This window comes from Triturus cristatus, chromosome 5_1 (assembly GCF_964204655.1).
Source record: "Triturus cristatus chromosome 5_1, aTriCri1.1, whole genome shotgun sequence".
Lineage (NCBI taxonomy): Eukaryota > Metazoa > Chordata > Amphibia > Caudata > Salamandridae > Triturus > Triturus cristatus.
The window spans coordinates 797745883-797757188 of NC_140587.1; the positions used below are offsets into that span (position 1 = coordinate 797745883).

The 11306-nt window shown below is 42.5% G+C and overlaps 1 pseudogene; it reads right to left on the reverse strand.

Annotated features, from left to right (window-relative positions):
• Positions 1-2607: 2607 nt before the first annotated feature.
• Positions 2608-3878, reverse strand: LOC146831492 (BLOC-1-related complex subunit 6-like; annotated as a pseudogene).
• Positions 3879-11306: the final 7428 nt, after the last annotated feature.

Consider the following 11306-nt stretch of genomic DNA (forward strand, 5'->3'; position numbering starts at 1 on the left):
AGGGCCCCCTTTGTTTTCTCACTGCCACACTTTTCATATCGGTTACACTGCCATGAAAAGTGTGGCAGTGAAGAAACTCATAATTTGCTTGGCGGAGCACAGCGGCCCCACCAAGCATATTGGGCCTCAGGACCATTGCGCAATCACCATGAAACAGGGGTTTTGGTGGATACGGTGGTTCCAGGATGGCCCAACCGCCGTAGTCTAATGGGGCGGTAGGGAGACCGCCACCGTGAGTCTGGCAGTCTGTGGACCGCCAGACTCCTAATAAGGGCCATAGTTTTCTCCCTAAATGTTTCTATAAAAATCTGTAGAAACAGAAAACTGGGAGCCTTATGTATAGTACGATATTTTTGACTAAAATTTCTACTCAACTTTTTTTGACAATGTTCTATTTCACGATATTTTTGAAGATATTTGTCATTCATTTTATAACTATATAATCATGATATTTTGGTGAACAATATTTTTGGCAAGAGATTTTGTGTTAGTTGATATTTTAGTTCCCAATATTCTGTCATACAACGGAATTATGAACTATGCATTTTTGCCATGAAATTTTAATTTGATCTGATTACAGATGTGTGCCCTTCACATTTGTGCGCCCTGGACTATGGAAGAATTAATCCCCAAGACAAATACAATGGTGAAACCACTAAATATTTTAAATCTGTAAAAAGGTTTAAGTAATGAATGCCTGCTATCAGACTACAGAAATTAATTAATCTTTATTGTAACATAACAATAAATAACATATAATATAAAATAACAATACATATAGCACAGCAGAACGCATCATATAGCATATAACACAAAGCATATGGCACAACATATAGCATAGCAAATAACATAGCATAACATAACATTTAACAAGAACATGTACTATAACATTTCAAATAAAACCACATAACATAGCATAACATTACATGGCATAAAAGAGCACAACAATATAACATAACCTAATACAGCATAACATAGCACAGCAAATAACATGACTTATTGCATACTTTGAAGCATAGCATAGCATAACATATAACTTAATAGTACATAAAATCATAACACATAACTTAGAGAAAACCAACAAAATATAGCATGAAATGTCTGTTTTTGTTCAAATATGTGTGTATGTATAAACCATAAAATAACATTACATGGCATGAAATTCCAGTTCATTTGCAATTGTGTGTGTGAAGTATTTCTGTTCTGCACATTGCACGTGTTTGTATAATACAAAATTGCATTGTGCATGTTATGGTATTTTGTGTATTATGTTGAACTTACTACATTAAAGACTGACCATGCCCACTAAATTTGCCAGCAGAGGCAGAATACTTCTGAACCCCTCTAATACTGCAATCAGGGCCTGCTGTATCAACAGATCCCAAGTAATTCCATAGAGTACCTATAAATTGCTATCCGGTTCATTTGCAGTAGGATGCCTATGATAATGCTTAATGTTTTGTGTCAGTTAAGTGCCATTTTGATATTCAAGTATTTTACTTGGGTTAAGCAAAAAGGATGAAAAGTTTTATTGACAAAAGCAGTTTGTGATATTACTTAATAAAAACAAAACACAAAGAAGTGGGCTGACAACAACCCGTGTGGAAACAGTTCTCATCAGAAGATTAACAAGTCATGTTGTGTTAAAAAAATATGTGTCAACATCTGGGATTCTTTAAGGGGCCGAAAGATAAGCCATTCCTATGAATTCTATACATTATCTACAGTTTGTGTTAGGAGTCCTTTGGTTGACACTGCACAATTCTCCAACAAATCCTTCACCAGGCAAGCTGGAAGAGCCAATAAAATCCAACATGATGCTTTCGAAAGTACGCGTTATGTAACCACGTACTACAGCCTCCTTCTTGGAGCATTCAACTTGTTCATGTTTTCCATTCACGCTGCGCACAAATCGGTGCAGTATCGCGGGCAATATGCTTGAAGACCCAACTTCAAACAGGGAAGCAGAGACTTTCTGAAGATGAAATCTTTAGGTATTATTTGCATAACGACTCAAATGTATCCAGGGTAAGCCTGGGAAAAGCACTACGCTACGCTCGCGTAGTTTGCGAAGTTTGCGCTACTTCGCACTACGCGAATTGCACAGTGCAAACATGCGTAGCGTAGCATTGCGTAGTGCAACGGTCCACAACATCAAGTTGGCGACCGCGAGCAAGCAAAATTACATCCCGGCGAGACTTTTTCCTTGTTCGCGGTTAGCAACATCAAGTTGCCGATCGCGAGCGTGGAAAATAAACATCCCGGCAAGATTCTCGACGCGAGGAGGTCAGGTTTCTCATTGCAAGTGGTCGCGTATGCTCGCGACCGCTCGCGATGAGAACCTACCAGTCCGTGTTGAGAAATCTGCCGCTCGAGTAAAAATCTACTCGAGCAGCAGAAAACTACAGCTCGCACTGTGCAAGATGCCGTTTTCAATTAATGCACAGTGCCGGATGCTTGTCCGCACTGTGCAATCATTGAAAGCGGCATCTTGCACAGTGCGAACAGGGTACTACGCAGTTCACGAAGTGCTACGCGTAGCTCGCGTAGTGCGAAGTGCACTTTGCGTAGCTTTGCGTAGTGCTACTTCGCGAACTACGCCCAGGGTTAATCCAGGGTCCATTTGATCTCCCGAATATGTTTTGCCACAGAATGAATGCGCTGCATGGACCGTTCCAACTCCTCACAGCGAGCCATTAGGGTACACATGCCTTTAATGCTCATGTCCACCGACTCGCCAAGACTGCCTACTGAATCTCTGTATGGATATAGCCAACACTCAGAGCAGCCATATTCTGAATAGTACAATTTAAGCTCTTCGTCACTTGGTCCACCTTATGAGCGACATCTTGCGTGAGTCTTTCCAGGTCCTTCAGCACATCTGGGTCTATGGGAGGGATGTCTGCTTTGTGGCTCTAGGCCTGGACTTCAGATGGAGTTGTCTACGTCTGGCCCCTGCAGCGCCCCATGCACACGCTGAGCCAGATCCGCAGTCTCAGGTTGTTGGCCGTGAAGTGGGTCCAGTGGTGGCTGCCACTGTATGGGGATGGGAGGGTGGGAGGGGAGAGGCATGACATAAAAATTAACTTGCCTTCTTCGCCGCCGCCGCTGCACGTCTCTTCTGTAGTCCTCGCAGAGCATCGGAAGCACCCAGTCTCCCGGGCTCTACCAGCCAATCACGACACTGCAGGAGCAGCTTCGTGATTGGTCTGAGCGGCAGAAATGGCTGCTCAGGCAGTAACTGGAAGGCTGAGCATGTTCTACACTGAGCTGTGCAACCCAGCCCAGTGGAGAACATGCCAGGTGCGCGTGACTGTTTGGATGGTCCCAGAGGGCTGGCCAAGCTGTCATGCACACTTAGGGAGGGGGTGCAGGCCACTCCTTCTCCCTCTGACATGGGGGAGGCCAGCCCCACCCCAGCCGACCTGGCTGGAGTCGGAGTCACCCTAAGAAAAATAAAATGATAATAACTTTTTGTTATTATCATTTTAGTTTTCATTTGCACTGCTCAAAGAGCAGTGGGGTGATGCTCCTCCGCCTTAGCGGAGAAGCCGCCATTGAGTGGGTCATGTCCCCCTCTTGGCTCATGGTGCCCTCGAGCTCCAAGGCCCTGGAGATGGTGGCTCTGATGCCGGGTTCGGTTTGCCCTGGCCAGCAGTGAAGGCCCGACTGATGCCGTCTAGGCTCCCGCTGTCCTGCAGCTCCTCTGGCTGGAACAGGGACTCAGTGGGGCTTCGTCCATCCCGGGCCCCTGAGAGCCAGCGCTTCCACTATGGATGCACATTTCGGCCATGTCGTGCTGCGGGGGCCCCAAGGGCTCCATTGAGCTCACTGCTGCCCTTTGCCCGGAAACCACAGAGGCCGTAGCGCCTATACATAACCTGGCCAGGTCTGTTATGATTGGCCCTGCCACTGCCAGGGTGATGATACTGTAACACAGAGCTTGCTCTAGGCAGAGTATTGTAGGCTTTGTAGGTTTGCATAATGGTCTTCCATATTACAATCTTTCTATATCTGATGTAAATCATAATTTTATTAATGGTGTAACTTTTAAAGTATGTAGGTGATTGTAGGGTCAGGTGAGCCTTTCCACTCAGTAGATGCCACTGCAATGGACCACGATATTTGTGAAGCAGGGCAGCTATCCCCACAGCTGACCAGGGTGCCACCACAGCAGCAAGACTGATTTCACCATTTTAGGCCCTCACGCTTTAGCATGCCTTTCCACCATTGGTTGGTGTTGAACTAGGGAGTGTTTGCCTCTTGCATGTGGACTGATTGTTGTACCTTGTACCACATAGCACAAGTCTCAAATGTGTGCCCAAGGCACATTTATGAACAGCTGTTCTAAGCTCTGATCACCCTCGTTACAGCCCTGAGTGTGATAGTCCTATCACAGTCTAGGATGTGGCCTAATGGTTAGAGCTGTCACCCTGGTAGCAGCAGAACCGCGTTCAAGTCTCGGCAGGGACATTCAACATCATGTGATTCTGGGAAAATCACTTAATCTCCCCCTGCCTAACAAAATGAATGTGTTTTTCTGTAGTGCAACTGGTGCTCAAGTAAAGCGCTCTGATACGTTCCGGTCGAGTTCACGCTTTCTAAATCTCCCCCAAATAAATTACTAAAGCCCAACTACCACAGCCCCATTTCGATGATGAGAACAGTATTCCTTCCTTTAAACCCAGGCTCAGGGAAAACATGGCTGGTAATTGTTTACGAGACACTCAAACCCCCTCTGGGCCGGGCAGTCCTGCATTGTTAAGCCAGCAAGGACCCAGCAGTAAAGGATGCCACCTGACCTGGTTAGGATATTTTAAATGCCACCCGCAGATCACCTTTCAGTCACTTTGCAGGACTGAGGCTGTCATATAATCCTGGAAGGGTTAAAGGCACACATCTCTTGAGACAAGGGGGTGGGATTTTTACACATTGTGGAGGATGAAGGTCTGGCTCCTCACGATAAGGGGGACTGACCTAGTGAGATTAGAGGGAAATTACAAAACAAGACCTCCACTGCAAACATTATAACTATCTTCAAAACAGCACAAAAGGAACATATTGGTTGTTCCAAGCAGCATTTTTATCCTAAAATATTTAAAAGACAGTCTAGGGTTGAGCCCATCCGGGAGTTGTAGATAACAGGATGAGGACCCAATGATGAAGCATGCCACAAAAACCTTGTGTGGGTCCTTTTTAACATTAGGCATTTGCCGAAGGAGTAGGATGATGCGCATGAGAAACACAATAGATTAAGTAGTCATTTTCCTTTAGTGTGGTTTTACTCTCATCTGGGAGCAACGAGAAGGGTGTTCTTCATGGATACTTCCGTCTCCCTCTTTTTCGAGAATCCATTGATGATCAGTGAATTGCCAAGGCCAGGATTCAAGCTCAGATCTTCATGTTTCAAAGTTTGTGGCTTAGCTACTAGATCACATCTCCTCTCCCACCGTAATGGCTGCAGGGTTTTCATTAGTTAAAATGTCTGACATATGCAATCAGAAGGGCCAGATAAATATATATGTGTCTCAGACCACCAGACAAAAGCGCTGCTATTTGCTGGTTATGGGGAAGCAATGAACAATGTTTAAATTGTGTAAACTTTTAACTACAAAAACAGGAACCCTGTTTTCAGTCAGACCTTTTTGTAAGGGGATCAGATGCTATGAACTGGCACTGAGCTACACCCTGCTTATGGGAGTGCACAGTCAGACAAGATATGGGTTCCATGGGCTTAGTATAATGCAATGGTAAACTTCATTTACTGAAGGGTTACACCATATTGGATATTCAGTGAGGATTTCTTCACAAACATCAATCGTACTGTCATGACTAAAACAGGAACAGCCAAACAGTAACATATTTCTATTTTGCATACCCATATTCACAAAACCTGTGATAATTTTTTCAAAGATTTAGAATGTGTTATTAATTATACTTTTTATCTTTGGATGAGGTTTTTTATAATTGGTATGTGATGTACAAATTTCGATTATATCATGAACAGAGGATTTGCTGATGAGTTTTGCAAATTGCATGTAACATTGATAGGACCTATTTTACACACGGAGAGTCCATGCATAGCCTGTTCGTTTATGCAGGTTTTTTTTTTATGTACGTTCAATTGTATGTCTATATATTTACATTGTGGAAGGAATGTTAAATATCTATATAAATAAACAATTTTGATAAAGCATAAGAGACAGTTGTTGACTGGTAACATTGAGTATTGTAGCAGAAGATTGTAAGTCTTTTTAGTGACACTTATTGGAGGACTATTAGATATTTAGAAGTTACAGCTCAATTGCTTTACCCACCCTGTCCCTGTTGGCTTAAGAGGGTGACTCTCTTGCATTGGGTCGTTATAATTTTAAAAACATTCGAATCTACCTACATTAAATGAAAACTGACACACACAGAAAATGCTTAATTAATGAAATTCGTATTCAGACAGAAATACGTATCCAAATAAAAATTAGGAGGGTCCACAACAAACTGTCAGGAATGGCGGAGAGATGTTTTAGAAGCATTTTGGTTTTATATGTTCTTACTTGGATCAGAGGCTGTGGATTGTTTCAGGGAGGTCTCTGCTTTTAGTTTCTTCCATTGTTCTGAGAGAATTGTTTAATATGTAATCTAAAATATAAGCACCAAGCACAGCTTTCTAGCAACCCTCGGCATTAAAATGTTGCATTTTTAATGTTTAATTCTTCTTGGATTATCGTGAGGGCACGTCGTTGACCTTGTGTTGCTGATGCACCTTGATTTTGCAGTTTGCGTAGAGGAATACTAACTCATCCCCACGCACTGCGGTGGAATTCAGGTGCAGAATGCTGCCATTGTGCAGAGGAAAGGAAAACTCAACAATCGCAGGCTCCAGGTGAAAAGACGCGACCTTCAGCAAGATGACGTCCTTTCAGCCTCATTTCAATGGCTTCGCTGAGAGGCGGAAACGTCTTTTTAATTGAAATGAATCAAAATGCAAAATAAAAATAACTTCGTGGTAGTAAATGGGATTTGGATGAGTTTAACAGCCCACGGTCAAACGGGGAATATCGGCACGCAACATTCTTGTCAAGGCTTCCTGTAGAGATATGTCATATGAATTTATGCACAGCAAAAAACAGGAAGGTGTGCTCTTAAGTACAATGTGAGAAGATATGAGTCATAATTCTGCTTACAGATCATGAATAGAAGCGAAAGGGTTATGTGCAATTTATGTGTGCTGAAAGAAAGTTGGTTCTTTTGATTATTTAATATATTTATTTTAACATAATGGATGGTGTGCGTGGTTGAAGGAAAGACACCTGCTTACACGTTGTTGCCATTTTTTTGCGTAATGTGTGCAAGGACGGACTAGGAACGCAAACCAGCCCTGGCTATTACATCCCAGTCACAAAAACCGCCCCCACAGGTCCAAAACTGGCCCTTACCCTTCTGGCCCACCAGGAAAGCACCCAGCGGCCGCGACGGCCAGACCCGCCCTGAATACATGTAACACTTTATTTCCAGGTCGGACTGGGAACCAGTAGCGGTCCGTGCAGGGAGTTCCGTGGGGCGGTGAGGCGGGGCGGGGGAGGGGCATGGTGGGGAAATGTAAACACCGGAATATGGATGAACGGAGGTAAGTACACATTTAAATCAATAAAACGAATTTTGTTGCGCGCGCTGCATCGCATTTTGCAGTGCACCCGGATACAGCAATCTTTTTTGGGGCTCTTCAATGATTCTCCCACACTATCACCCTACAACAGTGCCTCTCATCTCTCCGTAGCTGCTTTCTCACATGTATTTTATTTGTTTTATAGCGCCTCACATACAAGTGTAGGGTGTTGGAGCATTTTCTATCACAAGCACATAGAGACAGTGAATCATGTGTGTGCAAATCGGTTTATTGAAGATGTTACATAAGACAAAGAGGACTACAATGTTGAGGATTCATATGTCATCCATTGTGGAAGGCATTTTTTAAGAGGGCTTCGTCTGGGGAAGCACAGACTCAGGATTCACAACGTAGCACTGTGGCAAGTGTTGACTTCACTAATAAGAATGTATTTTTACCCAAACAAACCATTTTTAGCAAAATTAGGATAATGAAAGACGTGGACAAAAAACATAACTTTCCAACCTATATTACGATCGTAACTTATGAATTGCATAGTGACAAAAGCCTCTCTGTGACAAAAGCAATAACCAACTGAGCTATGCACATAAAATACTGTTCTGTGATCTGCATAGTACATGCTCTTTGCAGCTGGCAAATTAACCCTTTCCTCTGCCTCAGATGAGTCAAAACTACCACTAGTGAAAACTCAGATCACTCTCCAACAGGTACATTCATCACTAGGGTTATCTTTGCACTTCTATTGTTGCCTGAAACTGTTAGCTATACAAGGAACTCTGCAGTGCTTTTAAAACTGCTGCACTGCTACAAAACTGGCCCTCAGTAACAAAAGTAGCCTCCCAACCCTTCCAGCATCCCAGGGAAATGCCCAATGTCCAGTCCAGCCGGTCCTACCTTATTTATTTATCTAAGTCAACTATGACATTTAAACAGAACAATTTGGAAACACAGAGGCCCTCATTACACGTTTGTCTGAATAATCACACTGTGCCTATAAAAACGAAACACATAAGAAAGTGAATCTGCCCTTGTATTATGTTATATGGTGTTCATGTGTAGCATTCTAATGCCCATGGGTCAAGTTTATACTGCATAAAACTGCAAAAAAAACATTGTGGAGATTCAGTGTACTTCTAGGCTGTGCGCTAGTCCCTCTTGTAATTCAATGCTAGCACGCTATAGGTTGTGGGATGGTACACCAAACAACCAACAGCATGAGGTTACAAGATTATACTTCTGTGAAGTGAATCCGAAGCCCAATCTATGTAAATGTTAAAGATTTGGTAAAAATTAGTCCTGAAGCCGGCTGAGCTATCAAGTCACACTTGAAATATAAATGATGCTTTGTACCAAAAAATGTCTTCTGATGAATCTCAGTTATATAATGTGTATTTTATGTTATGTGTATTTGTAAAGTGCATTATCACCAGCGAGGGTATCCTGGCACTGAGAAGGTGTGTGTGTGTCTGGCCTTGCTTAGGGTAGGTTGGTTAATTCAAAAGTCTGGACCATTTAGTGACAGTTTTTGTATTGTTGCTTGGGAGCCATTTAAAGATCTTCCTCAAGCATTGAAGATCTTTCCTGGATGTGGAAGCAGGATGCAGTAATGTCATTGACTTGTGTAGTCATGTCCAGTTTGTTGTTGATGATTTGTCTGAGGTTCCTGGCATGGGTGCTGGGTGTGGGTCCGGGTTTGGCCGGCCACCAGTTGGAGTCCCATGGTGAGTTTTTCTTGCTGAAAACACTACTTTTGTCTTGTTGGTGCTAAGCTTCAGATAGTTGGCTTTCATCCAGTTAGCGACTTAGTTCATATAGGCTATGAACTTGTTTTCTGGGTTGGGGGTCTTGTCCAATAGAGAGAATGAGTTGCATGTTGTCAGTGTAGGAAAGGGGGATGAAGTTGGTCAGGGGGATCACATATGCGTTCAAGAGGGTGGGATTGAGAGGTGAACCTTGAGGCACTCCACTGAAGAGTTTGAGGGTTTCAGAAAAGTAAGGTGCCAGGCTGACAGCTTGTATTCTATTCATTAAGAAGGAGCAGATTCAGTAGAGAGAGAGTCCTTGGATGTCAATCTTGTGCAAGTGCCTCATGAGTATGGGCTGTGAGAACATGTGTCAAATAGTCAAGAGATCCAGGGGAATGAGGGCTGCTGTGTCTCCTCTGTCAAGGATCACGATGCTGTCATCTTTGGTGGCGATTAGTGCTGTTTCTATACTGTGGTTGGGCTGAATCCGGACTGCATGCCTTTGAGGGGCTGCCATTGAAGTGGTCAATGAGGTGTTCATTGATTAGTTTGTTTAAGGCCTTTGCCAGGTATTTTAGGAAGGAAATGGGTCTGGAGTTGAAAAGCGTGGCTAGGTCAGCAGATGGTCTCTTGAGCAGGGGAATGACAGTGGCATGTGTCCAGGTGTCCAGGAATGTGGCTGAATCAGTGAAACATTTTATAGATGTTATTCTTACATGCCTTTTGTTTCTCAATAGAATTACTTGGTTTTGCTCAAAGCAATTAGAAGAATATTTAAAAAATTTGACACAAGTGTTTCATTACAGAGTCTTGAGAGCACTAACATGTACAATAAACAAAGTTTCTTTTTACTTTTTAATACATTGGACCTGGACACTAGATTTTCAGGTGCAGTAAAATATACTCATGATACATAAAAAAAGTGAGTATTGGTCTAAAAGTAACTGAATGCACACACTCAAGATGCACTGTTTTCCATCCACAGGTTTGGAGTGTAAGACTGGAATAGGAAAAAAGTAATGTCCTCAATGCATCGATATTTAAATAAATTCTCGATGAACAAACCAAAATTAACCCTCTCACAGACTGTCAGATGGTGCACGTGGACACATTCATGATTCCCTAATGCAGCCTAGGACTCAAACTGAATATGTACAGTAAACTAGCTTGAAGTGATACTTTCAAGGTGGCAGAATAAGTAAAAAGCACCTTACAGGAATCTTCAGGGAGAGTAGGGACAAACTGTAGAATTACATTATCATTGGTATTGTAGGGAATCTACCTGATAATGTTTGGGAGAGAGCAGACATTGTGGGTCAATGTTTGTTAGTGAGGTGGCCCAAGCCAATAGGCCTACCCACTCTTGTCAGGTTATAACCAGGAGATGCATAGGGATAAAGGATGGTAGAACATTTGCTATTATCAATTGCATTACCTCATTTGGTTTCCTTTCAAGTCATTGCTCACAAAAAACCTTTTAAAGAAACTTCCATAGAATTTCCTTGCATTATTTGTATTTGGAGTGATTCAAATGATTCCACATCTCTAGAGTTAAAGTCACAGGGACATTTCAAAAATACATAATTTTCATTCAGAACCAAATCTTATTAATTAAAGATTTAATTATCAATTGATGCATGGGCAATATACATTGAAGATATATTGTACTGCATAGCTTGATTGTTGGCTCTGGGTATCATTGGCTTTCGAACAAACAGACACTAAATATGTCTGCGACCCGATAAGGCTAACAGATGTAATCTTTTTATGATCGGACCTCTGTTCAGAAAGTTATAGCTGTTACCAATGCTTTCCACTTGTTGTCACTATTTCTTTTTATCTCATTGATTAGTTCATTTGGGAAACTATTGAGCAACCTACACACATTTGTTCCATAGCAAGGAGCAAGACGGCGTTTCGTTATTTTTCTTAGGCTA